The 20922-nt window shown below is 35.8% G+C and overlaps 1 pseudogene; it reads left to right on the top strand.

Moving 5' to 3' along the window:
• The first annotated feature begins 1851 nt into the window (after window positions 1–1851).
• LOC118570829 lies at window positions 1852–2306 on the top strand (annotated as a pseudogene).
• The last annotated feature ends 18616 nt before the right edge of the window (window positions 2307–20922 follow it).

Below are 20922 nucleotides of genomic sequence, written 5' to 3' on the forward strand. Positions count from 1 at the left end.
TGGATTGTGCTGATCAGTTTTAACTGTAAACTTGATACAACCCAAACTCACCTGAAAAGACAGTTTTAATGAGGAATTATGTAGCTAAGGTTGGCCTGTCAGCATGGCTATGAAGGAGTGTTCTTGACTGGCAATTGATGTAGGAAGGTAATCCATTGTGGGTGGTATCATGATCATAGTGTCTTGGGTTGTATGAGAGAGGGTGTGGTGATATTTTATCTGTGTCCCCCAATAAAGTTTATCTGAGGATCAGAGGAAAAAGCCAACCACTATATTAGACATAGAAGTCAGGCAATGATAGCACACATGTTTAATCCTATCACTTGGCAGGCAGGAGGGATCTGTTTGCATCTCTGTGAGTTCAAGGCCACACTGGGAACAGAGGCAGGTGTGGTAGAACATACCTTAAATTCTAACACTAGTTGATTATTAAGGTCTGGAGGTTTGTACAGACAGACAGGAAGTGATAGAGCTGGGAAGGAAGAGGATGTGATGTAGCTGGGTGGAGAGAGGAAATGAGTTAGCAGAACAGAAAGGAATGGAATGTAGGTATGGGTAGACAGGAAGTAATCTTTTTGGAAGCTGTGGAGTTGGTGAGGTGATTAACTGTGGCTTTTCCTATTCCTCTGATCTCTCAAGTTTTAACCCCAATATCTGGCTCTGTTTTTTGTTTGTTTGTTTGTTTGTTTGTTTGTTTGTTTTGTTTTGTTTTAATAAGACCTTTTAAGATTTGGGTTACGAGTGGAAAGCTGGATGAAAGCACACAAAGGAAAAAGCAAGCTTTTGTAGATTTGATGACAAGCTACTCAAGAGCACAACAGTCATTCCATCTCCAGAAGGTAGCATTTCACAGAACTCCTCTTTGTTCCACATTCTTCCTGCATGTTTTCTGACCCTTGGTGGTACCGAGGTGGGAGTTGAGAAGGATGCTCTGTTTAGAGCTGAGTATTTACACATGTTTATTCTCAGCACCTTAGACACTTGTGAGTCTTTGTATTATCCACTACCCATTAAAATAAGGAGGTTCTCAGACAAAGAAGAACACAAATGTATGGCCATTAATGTTAATATTTAGAAGGCAGTGGGTAACACAACTGTTTAATAAAGCAACATCAACATATTGTTTTGTTTTGAGCCCATGACTTCTCTAGCCATTGTTTCTGACCAAGCATGAATTCCCTACCATGGAACAGGCCTCAGATCTAATTAAGAGAACAGTTGGTTGCCTATAAACAGTTTTGCTACTATTGCAATAGTCATCATAGCTTGCCTGGCTGGCCCATTAGTATTTTAGCACTTAATGTCCTGTACTGGGTACTGTCTTAATAGCACCTTCTATAACTATGAAAGCTAGCCATCAGGGACATAATTTTCTGATTAATTTAAGATCAATTCTTTCAATGTCTGTATTTCTAAATAGAACTTCAAATTATTTGTATTTTTCCTATCTAGCTAGAATTCCTTCTCTGCCAGTTTAGTCCCTGGTTCTTTGAAGTATAAAAATCAATATTGTTGAAAATTTTATGAAAATAAAACAAAATTTTATTCTTACATGGATTCTTTACATCATAAAGTCAGTCCCAAATATCAGGAATTGGTAAAACATAAGCTAAATATTAAACTAATTTTTAAGTGTCAGGAGAAAAAAATGATGAGTGTATGTCACAATGTTATTTAAAGCCATTCTATAACATGGTCAGCATAACGATAGATATTCCTACTTTATGTCTTTTATCCCATAATATTAATTAGTGACACTTTAAATCTAAAAGAATCTATAAAGTGAAAACAAATTATAAGTTCAATAAAATAGCTTTTTCCAGCCCCTTTCCAAACCCTACAGCCACTATAATGTTGATGCCTATGAGCAAGATCACCATTTATAAATTCCTTTTCAAGGAGGGAGTCATGGTTGCCAAAAAAGATGTCTATATGCCCAAACACCCCAAGTGGACAGACAAGAATGCCCAATCTGCATTTAAGGAAGGCCATGTAGTCTCCCAAGTCTCAAGGCTATGAGAAAGTTTGCCTGGAGAGGTTTCTCCTGGCACCTTTTCAACAAGGGGCATCCAATTTTCTGTGAGATCACCTCCATGTGCTTCCCAAGATCTTGCACGCCACTCCATTAGCCATCCCAAGACTGGTAGACCTGCAAGACACACAAAAGGGGAGGCAGACAGGACATCTACAGAAGGAGTGCAGTGCCTCCTGGGGCTGACAGGAAATCTGGGGCTAGGGCTGGCTCACCAACCTAATTTCAGTTCAGGGACCGCTTTGGCTGTGGACATAGTCAGCAACCTGAATGAAGTTAGAGGAGACTGCTTTGTATTGAGGAGACATGAGCAAAAAAAAAGAAGAAAGAAAGAAGGAAAGAGAAAAGAAACTGACTTTGACAGTAGTATTTACTTGAAGAATTAAAGTTATATATAATATGTGTAATATATAATATAATTATTTGCTATATAAAATATGTAATATATATGGTTTGAAAAGGTCCATGAAATATGATATACATGAAATATTATCACTCACTGTCTACTTCATATTTAAAGGACATACTATTAAAAAAAAAACAACACAATATTCATGTTACGTGTAAGAGCAAGATCCACAAGTAGTATTCCATGGTAGGGATTTTCCTTATTCATTTTCTTGTCACCCTGTATTTTCATATCCCCAGTTTCCCTCTGAAAGTGGGGATTCTCTTGGTTAGCTTCAGCTGTCAACCTGACACAGTGCAGAGTTATATGAGTGGTCCTCAACTGAGTGATTACCTTGATGCATTTTTGACCTGTGAACAGTTTGGTGGAGCATTTTCTTGACTGCTGATTGCTGTAGGAAGGCCTAGCACACAGTGAAGAGTATTATGCCTAGGCCAGGGTGCCTGGGCTGTGTAAAAATGATTGCTGAATGTGAGCCCTGGAGAAAGCTACTTAGTGCCCTTCCTCTATAGTTCCTGCCTGGAATTTCGGTCCTGATTCCCCCCAATGATGGAAGTGTAAGGGAAGTCAACCCTTAGTCTCCACATTGGTCTCAGTCAATCTGTAGTCACAGCAACAGACAAAGCAAAGTGGGACAAAAGCTAAACGACTAGGTTTTATTTTTAAGTTTTCGTCATTATTTTATGCATTTGGTATTTTTAGCATTTGAATTTACTAAAATAAAGGTTATGCTGTATTGAAACAGAGAAAAAATGTGAAGGCATCATTTGCTTGGTTGGGAATACAAGATCCTTTCCATGTTGGGAAGAAAATGGAGCTGTGTATGAAGGCTAAGTTCATCTCTTTGATGACTCCATTTGCAATCATTTTCGTGGGTTTGCCTTACAATGTGTCCCATTGGACAAACCAGAAATAGTGACTGTTTGTCATGTAGTTTTCTTTAAACTATTTTAGAGTAGTGAAGTGAACTGCTTTGCGGATAATAGAAGTCCTATGACTGCAAGGGCCTGGTGGGGATCAGGTTGTAATGGGAGGGTTATTTGGGTACCATAGAAGCTTCATAATAGAATATGAGTGACTGGGAGGGCAACCAAAGAAATTCCTAGGAAATAATCATACATCTTGTTCACACAGTTAATTGCAACTTCTAGAAGAGAATGTCTCCAATAATGTTGGTAGTCTGTAGCTAACTGAAAAGATGCTTGCCATTAGGTTCAACACTAGCAGAAAGGCAACCAGAAAATAATTTGATTTGACTACCTTTTCAAATTCACAATAAGTTATATGTATTTTTAAAATATTGGCTGTCTGCAACGTTAAATGAGGCTAGAAAACAATTGCTAAGCTTCTGATGAGGTAATTTTCCCTTCACCATCTATGGCCATCATAGAGTGACATAGGTGCATTTTAAGGGTGAGTACAATTTGGGAACATTTATTTATCAGAAAAATTCTATAATAAACACAAAAGAAGCAGGCATTTGTTGCTGACAGAATTGTCTTTTATTTAGAAAGAAAATACCTTTTGAATGCTGCAGCATGCTAATAATATGGTTTGTACAAGGTGGATTTGTTTGGATTCTGATTGACATTTCTTTCCGTTATCTTTCCAAAATAACCAATTGTTAAAAAAAAAAAAGCAATAAATATCAAGTGGTTCACAGAACTGTCAATAAATGGCTAATAGAAAAAGAAAGCAGTTCTTACACATTGTTCACAATCTCTAAGCGTTTTTTTCTTTTTGTTTTTTCCAGACAAGGTTTCTCTGTGTAACAGTCGCTAGCTGTCCTGGAACATGCTATGTAGACCAGGCTGGCCTCAAACTCAGAGAGATCCACCTGCTTCTCTGTCTCCCTGGTGCTGGGATTAAAGGCGTGCGCCACCACGTCCAGCCCTCCAAGCTTTGATTGTGAGACGAGAGCTAAAGTTGTTCACAACAAAGGCAAGCTGACTGTATTATTAGCACAGCATGCACACTTCATAGAATGGCTGAAGCTGTTAAATAGTCAAACCAGAATACGTCTGACACATGGTGGGATGTGTTCATTTTGATCATAAGCTTGATTGGATTGAAAAACGCCTACTAGAAAGCATGCCTCTAGACATGTGAGCTCATTTTTCAGAAATGAGTAGATTAAGAAGGCTCAAGTGGTTTAATCTAAAAATGTTAATGCACTAGTAAGAAGGTAAAACTATGGCAAGGGGGCCTGTTTTAGGTAGTCAGTCATTTGAGGCATGTTCTAGACTTTGTCATGTTCTGGCCCCTTCCTGTTACTGTTTTTGCCCAGGTTTCTCTCCAAAATGATGCCTTCCTAGACATGATAGATTGAGATCTTTGAAACCATGAACAAAATAAGTCATTTATCCATGAGGCTTTTTCTGTCAGGGATTTGTCCTACAGCAGCAATGACTGTCACAATGGGTATCCATCCTCAAGAGAGCAATTCAGCTGTTTCCTGGTGGTGTAATGAGAAATACAAAAACAATCTTTGGTCTAAAGAGATGAATGCTATTCCCAGTCAGATTTCATGTACATGAACTAGAAAAAATGGCTACACTTGCTATAATAGGAACCAAGAGTAAGATTCACCAATTAATTAGCATTTGTTAGAAAAGCTTGGTTAAGTCAGAAAGGGGTGGGTCTGAGTTTGTTAAATAGAAAGCAGCCTGTTACAAACTGTCACATATATGTAGAGGACTTAGGTCGGTCCTATGCAGGCTCCCTGGTTGGTGGTTCAGACTGTGAGTTAGGTACAGGTGAGGTTTTTGTTGTTGTGTTTTGTGTGTTGGTTTTCTTGCGGTGTCTTTCACTTCTTTGGCTCCCACAATCCTCCCTCCCTCTCTTCAGCAGGATCCCTGAGCTCAGCCTAGTGCCTGGCGTGGGTCTCTGCATCTGTTTCCATCAGTTACTGGATGAAGGCTCTCTGGTGACTATTGGGGTAGCTTTGTCTACTTGTGGGAGCAGGGACTGTTCCTAATGCTTTGGCTGGCTCTTGAGAACCTGTTCCTCATACTGGATTTCCTTGCCCAGCCTAATATAAGGGAAGGTGCTTAGTCTTACCTCAACTTGATATGCCATGCTTTGTTAATACCCACAGGCAGCCTGCCCCTTTCTGATCAGAAAGAGAGGAGGAGTGGACTGAGGGGTGTGGAGGTGGGTAAGAGGGAGAGGGAGGAGAGAAGGGAGGGTAAACTATAGTCTAGATATAGAATAAATAAATTTAATTTAAACAAAGAAGAAAAGAAAACAGCCTGTTAGGTAAGTGTTAATTTTATGTACATTTAGCTAATAATTAAACTCAGTATGATTATTAAGAAACTTGTTGAAGATCACACAGTGATTATGAATGTATATATGTATGTATGTATGTATATATGTATGTATGTATGTGTCTGTCTGTCTGTCTACCTTTGTGGTTCTGGGAATTGAGCTCAGGACCTCTTGTTTTCTTTATCTTAAGGCCAAAATTATCATAACTGTGATATCAATGGAGATTATTTTGCCTTTTTACTTTCTACCTGTCTGTGTCTCCCAGCCTGTAACTACAGTTATTAAAAACAGAGCCTATGAATTTGAAAAGGAGCTAGCAGGTGTACATGGGAAGTTTGGGAGAGAGAAATGACACAATTACATTCTAATCACAAAAGTAAAAAAAAAAAAAAAAAAAAAAGCTGTGTAATGGCATGTGTTTGTGTATCTGTAATGCCCATTACACACATAAAGCCAGGCATGGTGGCACACACATGTGCTTTTCACTGTAGTTTTGGGGAGGCAGAGAGAGGCAAATCTCTGGGATACCCCGGCCTGCCAGCCTACTTAATGAGTCCCAGGCAAATGAGAGACTCTGTCACAACAAACAAAGAAGAATGATCCCTGAGGTTTTCTTCTGACCTCTACATTAGTGAACACACATGTGTGCTCATGTGCACATGCACACATGCGTACACATACACATACATACACACTCACCCATGCACATTAATAAATATAAAATGTCTAGTAGCAGGGTTTTTTTTTTGCATATTTAGAGTTTTGTTTATGCATTGCTTCCAAGTGTGAAGTTGCAATTTTTTTCCAAACTTAGAATTTTATGTGTGATCATGGAATACTCTTTCAATTTAGTAAATTGCATTAAAGACTGTTTTGTATTTAAGTCAACCTGCTTTTTTCCTTTGAGTTATTTTAAACTAAAATCTCATACCATTTCTTTAAACAATAGGATGTTTCTGCTCAACAAATATAAAAGTCCATATTAAAATAATTTCCCAAATTGATTCACATTTTATTAAATGAATGATTTAATAGTTATTAAAGTTTTATCAGATGTTATTGAAATTAGAATAATAGTATGTTAATAAAATTATAAATAGTGTAATGATATTTTTCTTCAATAATTAGAGACAATAATAATAATAATAAGAGAATACTTGACTTAATTGTTTATCATTGTGTTTAATACATGAAATAAGCTTTCCCACAAGTGAAACGTTTCAACATACCAGAGATGCATCCAGAAAACTCACTGAAGTTTCAATGAAACAGAAAGTATTAACATTTCTTAGGGCATCTGTCTATTTTTTATTTTATTACTATCGCTACAAAATCAAGACACCCATCTTATGTGTTAGCAGCAAGATAGTTTGTAGAATGACGCAGCTTTCATTAATATTTTCCCTCCTTTTTCTACATTCTTAAGCCAAAAACTTAGCGCTGCCTTTCATGAGAACGCATGATATAGTCAGCAAAACTTAACCTCAGCTTGATGGATGATGTAGTCCAGACTGTCATCTGGTTTGGCATGTATCTCAGGTGCACTCTATTTGAATTAAGAACTAATGGTGACACCTGCTTAACAATAGACTGCAAAGCCATTGATCACTCCTTCCACTCTCCTTTACATCAGCCATAGCACTCTCCTTTTATGTGTGGACTAAACATAAGGAATGATGGAATCACACTTTAAAAAATGTATACAAAATTGAAAGACAAGTAGTGAGAATCTGTTTTTCTGCCTGCCCTCTGTAAGTATAAAGTACAAGCATCTTTCCCACAAGTACCACACTGAGAATATTACAAGGCTTTGGGATTCTCTGCAGGGTCTTAATGTGACAGGCAGTTGTAACATAACCTGTTCTGTGTCTTGTTGAATACATAAAGCTGAAAGGCAGCAGTTAGCAAGATTATAGGGAGTTTACTTCAATATTAGAAAGCTACAAAAGCTAAACTTATATTGTAGCCACTATGGAGGTCTTACTGTAATAGTTTTGACTTTTATAGTTAGTGGAAATAAACACCAGCTGAAAGCTATAATATTACATGCTTATTAATATAAAATTTTATTACTATAACAATAATTCTAAAGTAGAAGTGTTTATTTAAAGCATGTAAAATTCTTATGTCCCATTACCCAGGAAAATTAATTTAAACAGCACTGTGGGGGGCTTAAGGTAATATCAAAAGCCCATGAAGACAGAGAGTCTCACATTGCTGAAATGAGGTCAGTGTATGCTTTACATGTGAGTGTTTATCTTAAGAAAACTGTTCCCCACAACATGAATAATTAACTCATGTTGTCAGAGAAGATGTGGTTACGGAACACTCTTGAAAGTATGGTTTTTCATTGATAGTGATGAATGATTTTTAATTAATTCCCTCTGTCTTTCAATCTTTCTATTTCATGGTCCTGTTGGCGTATTGTTTCACCAGTGGAAAAATTTTTGGAAAGATGTAAAGAACACGTGTATCATATCAATGATGACTGATTACAAAGAGAAAGTTGGCTCAATTAACCATTGCTTTTATCCATTCTGTGAATCCAAGACAAGTTATTAGAAGGCTTCTCTCTACTGGGTGAAATACATATTACTATGAATGCTACAGTAAATTGATTTTAAAAAATCTATTTGTTCTTCTCCTTCTTCTTTTCTCTTTTTTAATCACCAAAGGTGTCAGAGGTCTAATGTCAGCCTTTATACATGCCAGACAAGCACTCAACCATTTGGCTTTATCTCCAAGCTTCTGATTCCTTTATTTTCTGTCCATCTTTTACCATTTGGTGAACTACTTTGTATATGGATTTCAGTTCCTAGAATACTACTGTTTCCTTTTGTGCATTAGTCAATGTTCTACATCTTGTGTTTATCTAAAGCCAGTTGTAAGTAAATGTTCTCTTAACAGTCTTGGGCTTTAAAATACTCAGAACTTAAATTCTGGAAATGTCAGTAGCAAACCAGGAAATGATTCCACAGCAATGAGAGGAATGAACAAATGAAATGATGGGAACACAAATAGTAGATTTGTAGTTTTAAAATAGGGTAATTATATTCATGTTCTGAGGTATTAGAAGATTCTTTAAAGCAACTCATTGGACAGATTAGTAGTCTATGAAAAAGCTGCATCTTGTTTTTAATGATTCTAATGAGTTGGAAGACCTGTTCTTTTCTTTTTCTTTCTCCCTTTTTTCTTTCTCCTTCCTTCTTTCCTTCCTTCCTTCCTTCCTTCCTGCCTGCCTGCCTTTCGTTTGTTCATTTGTTCCTTTCTTCTTATTTCCTTATCTTTTCCTTCCTTCCTTCCTTCCTTCCTTCCTTCCTTCCTTCCTTCTTTTCTCTCTCTCTCTCTCTCTCTCTCTCTCTCTCTCTCTCTCTCTCTCTCTAAGGGAAACACAGGAGGAGTCTAGGGAAGGACTGATTTGTTCTATGATATAGTAGGAGTCAAGTTTACAAAGATGGCTTTCATTTCTGTAGTTCCATCAAGGAAAAGAGAAACAATGTCCTGTAGTCATTTCATGTAGACCCTGGGTAGATCCACATTAGCGTTTAGAGCAAACTGTGTTGGGTTTAGTAATGGAAATAAGAACACTATGGGTAATTTATCTACCAATGTTCCTCTGCCATCCTGTCAAAGTTCTATAACATAGCTTTCTTCTTATATAATAGATACTTGCTTAAAGAGTTTTGCTGACTAAAGCATGATATCTCTTACATGTAAGAATATTTATGAACATTAGATTATTAAAAAAGAACTTTAAGCCAGGTCGTGGTGATGCACATCTTTATTCTCAACACTCTGGAGACAGAAGCAAAGCAGATCTCTGAGTTTGAGGTGAGCCTGATCTAGAGAGCAAGTTATAGGACAGCCAGAGCTCTGCAGAGAAACACTGTCTTGAAAACTAAAAACCAACCAACCAAACAATAAACAAAAATCCCAAAAAACAAAAACCCCAAATAACAACAACAAAAAACTTAGAATTTAAACATTTTATTTCATTCTTCTTTGGATGTTCTAAGTGCATTTGACTAAAAAAGAACTTTCAGTTTGTTTTATCAAACACCTATTGAAGTCTGAAAAAAACTGTAATTTTTGAGTCATGTTTTGGAGCGTCTTGGAAAACAAGTCAAACTTCCAAATACTGAAAAAGTATTTGAAATTGTCTGTCACAGTAAGACAGCTGAAAACAATTTTTAGGCTGTACCCAGAAAGGAAAAATAAATAAATGGTGCATAAGTAAGTGGGTCTTAAAGTAATTTGAATTAAATTATTGATGTTTACTGATGACTGACATGAACAGATATAAATGAGATGAGATTTAACTGTGTTTTATCCCTTGGTGTGTTTTTATAAATAGTAGCAAAATTTAGTGGCCATGGAAGTAATTCTTTTTAAAATTTAATACATATAGTTGACTTTTATATTCGTGTAGCTTCTGGAGAAAATTATTTTTTACTTTTGGGGCTACAACAGCTCACCTCATATGCTGGAGTGGCACATAGTTATGAGCTAAAGATACCCAGCTTTACATAGATTTTTATATCCAACAAATTCTTAGTTGAAAGTATATGTAGGCTATGTTACAGATTTTTTAACTCCTTTAAACATTTAGACATTCTAAAAGATGTTTAAAATATATTTTTTCATATAAAATACATTGTTTACATAGTCATAATAAGCCTACTCTGTGAAATGCACTATCATGCCAGAAGGATAGCAGAGACAGACATCATTAAATTTGCGTGATAAGATGGAAAGCATAGGCCAGGTCAACATCTCATTGTAAAATTCTTTATTTAGCATTATTCAGTATATGTGAGTAAGGTATATGCCATTTTATTCCAGACAGTTTGATTCTCTATCCCTGAAAAACTATACAGCTTAATTAGATGGTGGCTAAATGATCAGGGGGCAATAGTTAAGGGTTTGGTCTTGATCATATGACCAAAGTTAAATCTTTGAAAGGCTTTAAGTAAAATGGCCTGATCATATTATCATTTGAAAATACTCTTTTTTGGTGAATATATCTAATAGAAAAACAGGAAACTGGAATGTACTTTAATTTTTAATTGTGTGTGTGTGTGTGTGTGTGTGTGTGTGTGTGTGTGTGTGTGCATGTATGTATGTTTATGTGATGTGTATTTGTATGGGCATGCATGTGCCATGGCATACATGTGACAGCCAGAGAAACTTATTGAGTTGGTTTTCTCTTTCAATCATTTGGATTAAACTAAGGTTGTCTGGCTCAATAGCAGGTCCCTTTATCTACTGGGCCATCTCACCTGCCCTGGAATGAAGTTTAAAAGTTCAGTCTGCCCTAGACTTCACTACCAAACTCTGTGCCTATCTGTCTTCCCCTTTCAACTGGGCAGTGTAATAACTTGACTTCTTAGCAAATCAAAGAAGCTTAGGCATGTCAACACTGGGTGGTATAGGAGAGCATCAGAGGAGAAGGAAGACACTGATTGCATAAAACAGTCCAGGAGATGGTTGTAGACAGGGGCCACATCAAGACCCAAGAACATGAGTGGCAATATTGGCATCCAACAGCCAGTTCCCAGTGTAGATTCTAAACTATCCTGACTTCACTCAATTTAGACATCTTGGCAAGATCTTAGACACAAAATACACTAGTATGATAATGTCATGAATTAATACTATATTAATAATATAACATTTTAAAATTTCAACTTGAAGAGGAAACATGTTTGAAAAGAAAAAGAGACAAGATAAATATCAAGGAAATAATTTTTAAATGGTCATCTTTAATTTTGAATGATATTTTAGATGCATAGATCATTTTTACTTTGGGTCACAAAACTGAAGATTAATTATATTCCAGTTGATTATCTTTTGCTAAATTAAATCAAGTTGCTTCTGTTGTTCAAATATAATTTATCACATTTGAAGTAATTTCCATATTATAAATTACATTATTGCTTTCTCTTCTCTTCACACCATGTGCATTGAGATTAAATAGTTCTAATGTTTAAAAAGAAAAATTAATATCTTTTAAACTGAATATATATATATATATATTCACCTGGTTGTGTATATTAAATATGTTTAGATAACAATTAGATTTCAATAACACTGTTAAAAAGAGAGGAAGATAATACACTGAGACATATAGCTGCATTAGAATACCTTTTTTATATATAATTTAAAAATTCAACACATTTCTCGATAACTGACATTATGTTGAAAGGGTTTCTTCCATAACATTATAGAAAAACAAGTTTAATTTTGTATGAATTAAAATTTTCTTTCAATTCTCTTTTGACTCATAAATTCTAATTTTTAAAATATTTGCATTAGTTACTTGGGAATTTCATGTGTGTTTTGATCATGTTCACCCTCTTTATCCCAAATCTTCCCAGATCTATTCCCCCATCTCTTTCAACACAACTTTGTATCCTTTTTGTTCTCATCAAAATCAATTTTTGGTGCCCAAATAATACTTGATAGAATTATCAAGGGCTACACCCATAGAGAAGACTGAGCCTTTTTTCCCCTCATCAACTAAAAATAGTCAATAACTACTTGGCTATGGATGAAACTTTGTGTCCATTTCCCCTCTCCATGGTTGATTTGGAGTGTTAAAAAAGAATAAAATCATATCTTCCAAAGTAATTTATCATGTCAGTTCATTAATTTCAAAAGATTCATGGTCTTGTCAGCAAAACCTCCCAAAACATGAAGAAAATAGAAGTCATTATGCATTAACACAGACATGTAACATAATTTGGTGCTTATTAGATCTGCACATTCTCAGTTGAATATATGAAACATTCAGTAAGAATGAGGTTTTAGATACTCTTCATATAGGCTTACCATAGGGACAGGAATGTCTTTCTCTTCTCTATTTTGAAAACATTTTGATAAGATCTGTTGCATTCCTCTTGTGTATATGTTGATTGTGTTTAAATTTTTTAAATTGAGATGTACTTGTAAATAATTTTTACCAATTTAGTGCCTACCAGTATCCAGTTATTATGGTTTAACATTAATATAATTTTAAGTGGCTGGACTGGTTTTAATTAATATCTTCATGTTAATGTATCTATTTAACCACTACATGAAGAGAGATATCAAACTCCAGAAAGTTCTCTGGTTCTCTTCTCCATCATCATTGGTACCTTCTTCCAGAGACAATCAATATTCTCATATCTATTAGTTATCTGTCCTTGAACTTAATGTAAATTGCATACTTAATCGATGCCTAATTTCACCTATATTATTCTTGGGTTATTATTATTGTGGTTTATACTAGTTTTCTGTTTTTATTACACTGTAATAAAAACGATTTTTTAACTCTTCTAACTATTCACTATTAAAAAGACTTATTTATTTTACCAAGTTCAAATTAAATGTCTGCCATTTATCAATTCTCTATCTATTCAACTCTGTAATCTATTGTCGTTTCTATCAATCATCAAGTACTGTTTCATTCTAGTTTTCTGTCAATTTTATGTCTCTGTTCATCATATTCCTTGTGTTGTCAGAATGATTAATAGTTCATGTTTGACAAAATCCAGCACTTACTAAATGTGTTTCTTTCTCGAGTTCTTGGAATTATTGTGAAGTATATCCAGAATAACTAATGCAATTGTTCTCATTTTATTTCCAATGCTGTTTGCAGCACAACATGGAGAGAATAGTAATGCAGTTTTAGTCAGATTGATTTAATCCTACAAGAGAAGCCCTGATTGTTCCTATTGCTCCAGGTGATGTCACTTGAGCTCTGAGAACCAGACACAGGACTTTTCTCCATTGTAGTTCTTTTACATAACTATTTTATAAAACTTCAAGTAAATTACTCAAACAATTAAATCCAATAAATATGTAAAGTAATCCAAATATCATGTCTATACATTTTAGACAGAAGAAAAGAATGCTTCATAATGTATATGAGGATTCTCTAATTTGTCAGTGTTGTGAGATGCACACAATTATCTAGTCTATATTTTGTCATGAGGAATAAGGAAAATTATAAAAAGTAAAATTAAATATATAATTTTAAATACTTAAGAAATCAAATATCTATATTTTAAGTACACATATTTTAAGGAACACTTCCAAGTTTCAAAGATACGGTTCCATACTGAACATTTTATACAAATCAATACCAGTTGAAATCCAAAAAATAAATACCATAATTAATAATGAAAATTATTCCTATTGTTACAACCCACAGTATCTTTTTTATTTTTTACAGAAGAAGAATTAAATTATAACTTAAACAACATAGTGAACCTATTCTCCAAACTGGAAAAAATAAGACAGACCATTTTAAAATCATATCTTGATTAAGTATTTGAATACGTGTTTCTCTAAAAAATGATAAGTGTTTGAAAACTTGCTTGGTTTTATTAGTCATTGAGGAAGTAAATCAAAGTCACAGTGATATTTGACATAAAGTGTGTGGAAATAGCAGTCATAGGCACACACATAACAGCAAGTGTTGATAGCCAATGCAGAAAAGTTGCACTTCTTGTACATTGTGGGCAGAAATACAAAAGGGTATAGATAGCTCTTTGGAAGAGTCTGATAGTTTCTCTATCTAATGCTGGACCTCATGTTAGTACACTGAAGATAGACTTGCTGGTTACTAAAGCTCTGTTTCTTTTTCTTTCCATTTGGCCACAGTGAACATATCTCCATTTTCTGCTTTTCACTGTTTGTTGTTTCCATTTTAGAAAAAAAAAATGTGCATGGGTATTATGTATGTGCTTGTGCATGTGTGGATATTTGTGTGTGTGTGTGTGTGTGTGTGTGTGTGTAGTGTATGCGTCAAGGTACATGTGTGGCATTCAGATGACAACCTAGCTTGTCAGGCCTTGCCTTTCACCTTGTTCGAGTCAAGGTCTCTTTGATGGTCTCTGGTAGTATGACGGATTAGTTGGTCCATAGAGGCCATGTACTTTTGTGCATTGCAGGGATTTGAACTCAGTCCCCTGCACTTACATGGCAAGAGCTTTCCCTATTTAGCCATGTATCCAGCCTATTTACTAGTCTCTTTTAGAGGTATGTTGGGGAACAAGCTTCTAACAAGCTTGTTGAAATTCCTAGAGTCCAGGTTTTGACATTAAAATTTGTAGTAACATGATGACTTTAAAATACAAGTTTTGGTGTTGGTGGCAGCCTAATTAGAGACTCTTGATGGAATAAAGAGAAGAGTACTTGAATCAGCATAACTTTTCTTACACATGATCGACTAGGCAGATTGCAAACTTATTTAAGTGCAGAGGAACTTACCTTTCAACCATAAATCAGATGGGAAGCATCACTTAAAAATGTTCATTCTCAGCTCTAAGGACATCTTGTTTTGAAATATTGCATTTCATATTTTCCCAGTGGGATGGAACTGAATTGAGGATGGAGATAAAAGTGAGCAGATGACAGAGAGAGAGAGAGAGAGAGAGAGAGAGAGAGAGAGAGAGAGAGAGAGGTCTTCTAATGGTTTTTCTGCTTCACTCCCCTATTTTGTATCCTGCCTTGATAGCTCAAGCTTGGACCATCCTTAGATTTCTGCCTTTGCATGCTTCAAACAAACAAATGAACACAAACTGAAGAAATGAGACAGGTTTCAAAGACACCCCAAGTTTGCTTCTGTTTATATCTTATTTCTCATTCAATGTCTCCTTCCACATTCTGCTGTGCATCGTTGTGATAGGGAACTGCAGCTCGTGCAAGGAGAGTGGTGACCTTTGTAAACAATCCCCACATTTGTACTGAGGCATTGCATTTCCCAGGCTTCTCTCGCTCAGGGGTGCAGTGTGATAGAAATAGCAAGGGGGACCTCCTTCTAGGAGACATAGGACTATATAGAATGAGTTTTAGCTCTGGCTTAAAAAATGACCTTGCTGAATTTATCTGAGATTTCATCTGCTTTCTATCCTCGTCTTCATTTGGGTTTAAATTAACAACATAATCTGTCGACTTTCTTACTCTTTGTTCTTTATTTCCCTTCTTAAAATTAATTAATTAATTTTACACCCTGACTGCAATTTCCCCTCCCTCCTCTCCTCCCAGTCCTCCTCATACATCCCCTTTACCCCCTTCCACTTCTCCTTTCCCTTCCACTCATCCTCCATTTCCATTCAGAAAGAAACAGGTCTCCCATGGGTAGAGACAAAACATGGCATATCAAGTTGTAATAAGACTAAGCACCTCTCCTTGTAATTAGGGTTGGGCAAGGCAACCGAGTAGAAGGAATACGGTCCCCAAAGCCAGCAAATAGAAATCTCTCTTTTTTTCTTTCTGCATAAACATTTACAAAAATTTCACAAGTAATATATGAGTAGACACTGCTGTCCAGACACCCAAAACATTGCCATGGCTTTTATCTCTTCCTATGTTAACAGGACCTTAAGGTTCAATGGCAGTGTGGCTTACAGAATTCCACTGAGTCTAAAGACAAAATGGCTTGGCTGTCTTAGCTTTCTATATTGGATAGGTCAGAAATAAAATAACGATCATATTTAAAATAATTGGGCAAATGACAGGGTTGGGTCCAATTTCATGGTTGCTCTTACCTTGGCTGATCTAGTAGCTGCTGCCTCTCAGTGTTCAAATATTAGGACTATAACACACTAAGGCTCAGGTGTCAGGTTATTTCTTGAGAATACTCAGGCATTTAATAGTGAATGAATTACTTCAGACTTTCCTATCTTCTCACAAAGGTTGATGGATTTTATAAGTGTGAGTTTGGATTTCTTCCTAGCCAAGCTAGCACCATTATTATTCAAGTGTTTATGAATACCAAACTATGGGCATGGCATTCTACCTAACACACTTTATAAAGAAGAAAGTGGAGGAGTTGTGGAGAAAACCTGACTATGGGATCTGTTGATGGTTCTAAGAAAGGTGCCATCCAGAAGCCCTCAGCTTTATGGGATACTAAAACACCTTCTAAAGGTACACTTTGAGTACTGGCTTAGAGGAATGAGTCCACAGAGACTCTGTTTTCTGGTTATTCATCCCACAAATTTTTCATCGTAAAGAGCTCCATACAGTTCTGGCCTCAACAGCAGCAGTGGAAAACAGATCCTAACTGGAGATGCTCAGAAAAAAAGAAACTCTACTAGTTTCTTACATATTGATGCCATAGCAAATTATCTCAAATGTAGTAACTTTAAACAAAACAAAACCTATTATCTTAGTGTTTAGGACTCAGAAGTCAGAAACAGACTTCACTGGGTTATAATCCTGGGGTCAGTGGAATGGATTTCTTTTGAAGACATATAGAACAAAATGTTTCCCTTTTTTCTCCCTTACCCTAGAAGTCACTCACATTTCTTGGCCCATGGGTCCATGTCTCTTTATCCAAAGCTAGCCATGTTGGGTTGAGTCTTTTTTATACTGCCATCCCTGGACTCTGTGCTCTGTGCCATATTCACTTTAGAGATATTCAACACCATCACAATGATTATACAGATGTATAAAACTCTCCCTTCTTGTGGATATCACTAGATATCATTATATTGAATGACTTCTCTTTGTTTATTTCCTAACCATTTTCCACTTGGTCCTTTACTTTAGGAAAGTGGCCTGAGTACACTACGTCAGTTCCTTCCCTCTAATTGGGATCAGTGAGCCAGGAACTATCTCAGGTCAGAAAAAGTAGGAAAAGGAGGCTGGGAGATTTGATACCTTTGGGTTGTTTTCCTCCAAAGGGTCTTAATTGCTACTGCATATTCTCATAGTCTCGAAACTGGAGTTTCCAGTTTCTCAGATCAGCCCTTACTACAGGACTGCTTGCCTCTAAGTTCCAATACCTACTCCCTCTTGTGGTATTTTTTTGTCCTACAGGTCAAAACAGCCCTCAGCAACAGCTTGAGGGTATTGCATTACCTTGGAGGTGTTCTCCATACTCATAACCTTTAAGTAGTCTTTCAACTGAGTGATCTTTGGACTCTGACTGATGAAGGAAAATGATGTTTATTGACTTGTTTTTTTAAGTAACTCCTAATGAGTTTCCCTACCAACTTGTCTCTCCATTTCTTAACAAGCTGAAACTTATATCCCCCCCACAAAAAAAAACCCAATTTCTCCCACTTAGGGGCGATGTTGCGTCTTTTGAGACTGTGTGACCTTTCTGGCAGCAGAAATAGACTTACTGTGATTTAAGGATTGTCTGCTTGTGAAATGAGATTCTCAACTGGTGGGAAACTAAGCGACACAGATTATCCACTTACCTCCTACTTTCTTAGCACACTCAGTCATGGGACCCAAAAGTTAACTGTGAAGGTACTCCCACTTCGAGAATTTTTTCCTTCTTGTTCAGCAATATAGAGTAATTTCACATCCCTGATATAGAAATAGACAGGAGAACCATGGACCAAAGCAGGAATGTTTTCTCAATTAAAAGCAGTCACAGTTCCAAGCAGTTGGAACCTAAGCCTACTGCTTCTTTGGGGTCTCTCATTCTTCTAAATCAACAGAAAGAGATTTTACTGCAGTTATTGGTCTCCTTACTAGAAAGGCAACTGAACAAGGAGCCTATTGCAAGACACCACTAAATTTACTGGGAGCTTCCTAGTCCGGATCAAGGGGATTCTGGGAAAGCAGGCTTTCCAATTCTATGGGGAAGCGTTTGGTCACTGGCAGACAAAAAGAATTATATGAAGTAAGCATATTGTAGATTAAAGCAGTTGTTTATTCAGGCTAGGGCTTGCAATGAACTACAGAAATAGAGGCTTAGCAGTTATATGATACACAGCTAATCTTTTTTACTTCATTGTAAGAACAATGGTTGTGATAGATTTTGTCTTTAAGGTTCAGAGAGCCCTTAGACTGAACTGGCATGCTGTGGGACTTTCTGAGTATTTGTAAGGCAATATGTCTGTTACCTGGGCCAAAGACACAAGCGTGTGTGCTGAAAAACCAAAGTGTGAATTTTGTGGCATTTTGTGTGTCTGTGTGTCCCTCTGGGTTCACTGTATTTGATCTTCTGGGGAAAGACTGCATTCTCTGCTTTAGCAAGCTTTTCTGTTCTCTGACATCTAGTTGATTCGGGACAAAAACAAACCCCTGTTGCCCATAAGTGAGAAGGAAGGCAGCTGCTTCCCAAACTAGTTCTTTTGTCCATAAGGAATTCTTCATGCAAAAGTTGTGACCTTCTCATCTTTTGAATTAGCTCTTTTTAATAAACAATCTTTGGTTGAATTTGACTGTTACTGCTATTTCCTTCAAGCTCCCTGAGTTATACACTACCTTTGATGTATTTTCTTCTGTATGCCTACTTCCAAACTGATTCATCTCTGTTTCTCATATGGTTTCTACTGTACTGTTTAAAATATTTTTATTTACACAAACACCTGCAGCTTAAAACTCTCTAAATTTATGTTAGCATAAGAAGAAAGGCATACATTTGACCTAACTGAAGTCTGTATTAACACAAGGTAACTTTATTCCTGTGAAAATTGAGTTTGTTTTCAGAGGCCTGTGTGGTAAAATTTAAACTATTCCACTGATAGATAAGAAATTTAGATAATTTCTTCTATTTTCCCTATTCTGATAATACACAGATAAAAATTATGTATATAACTAATATGTCTTTATTGCATAGGCCCAATAAGCTATCATCCCTTCTATTTATATGTTACACATTCTCAAATATAAAATTAGAACCAAATCCTAATTTTAATAATAAGTTATATTCCATTTGAACTTGGGTATGTTATTTTTATTGTATTGTTTTTTATTTACAGCAGAATAAATGACTTGCTTACTTTGAATCAAAATAGACTATCAATACTTATTGATGAAACGAAATTTAGGCTAAATCATACTTTAAATCTTACATAGGGAATACAAGACTTTATGCAATTTTACAAACAAACTGAATTGCAAGGGATGAGAAAATACATTCAATGGGATATTGACAGTTTGTTTTTATATTTCAATTTTGATTTAAAAATTTATTGTGTATTTGTTTCTTTTGGTGTGTGTGAGCCCCACCCCACCCCACTCTGTGTGTGTGTGTGTGTGTGTGTGTGTGTGTGTGCCTTTGTGTGCATACCTGAGAGTAACTTGCGAGAGTCAGTTCGCTCCTTCAATCATGTGGGTTATAGGGTTGGCACACAAGTCAGGCTTGGCAGCAATGACTTTTAATCTTGTTCCATCTCCCTGGTCCATGTTGACAATATTAATATTTTTATAAGATCACTTTCATGACAAATGTCAGTAAATGTGCATGTATAACTATAGATAGCAAATGATTAATGCTCCAGCTACTGAAATTTATGATCACAATATTCTAGAGCATAGTGATCAATCTTGTTTTTCTAAATCTCCTTCATTCTTGTGAATTTTCTTAGCTTGCTCTTTTTTTTTTGTTTTGTTTTGTTTTTGTTTGTTTGTTTTTTGAGGTCTAAATGTTTCAAGCATGTAATGTAGTCCACAGGCTTATAAAGGAGAAAAAGCTATTTGAGAGTTCAGAGTGACTTTAGTCAGACTGACATATTTCTATACAGCTTAATTACATGAGTATGTATGCACAGGTATTTGCTCAAGCATTGATCAATTCCTGTTCATTTTTAGACTCATGGATTTCTTTTTGGTATGTATTTTTTCTCCAATTTTCTTTATTACTTATATATCAGAAAGACCTATTAGAAAATCAAATAAAGAGAAATTTCTAAAACTAACAAATAATGCAATTATCTGCTTTTATTTTATTTTAATTAATACATGTCATAAAGAAATAAAAATCAGAGATATAAGCTATATGCCTCAGTAGCATTCATTCCAATACAAGAAGTGAAGAGCAACAATACTTCCTTGATTCCTCAGATCAGTTTGAATTTACATCTGTTTTATTAAGCTTTTATTAGAGAAAGTTAATATTTAATTGCAATCAATTAAAATGACTGTTTTTAACCCAACAGTAATTTTATTGCATCTTAGGGTAAAATACTAGTGGGTGCTGGCATTGTGAGTTTCAGCAGAGGGGTGGTTAGGCTTGGGCTATGTGTGGTTTGGATTAGAGGTACATTTATGTAGGTCAGTCTCACTTCCTTTCCCTGTTCTGTCACCGATAGCTGTCCTTTTGTAGACATAGTTTCTCTCACTATTGCGGATTACAACTCACCAACTCAGGAGATGAAGTTCTGGGCAAGAGGATTTATTTTAAGATGGGCATATCTTATTGCATCAGAAAACAGATTGTGACTGGAAAAAATAATTTTTATAAAAAATGATCTGAAGT

The sequence above is a fragment of the Onychomys torridus genome, chromosome 20 (assembly GCF_903995425.1).
Source record: "Onychomys torridus chromosome 20, mOncTor1.1, whole genome shotgun sequence".
Taxonomy (NCBI): domain Eukaryota; kingdom Metazoa; phylum Chordata; class Mammalia; order Rodentia; family Cricetidae; genus Onychomys; species Onychomys torridus.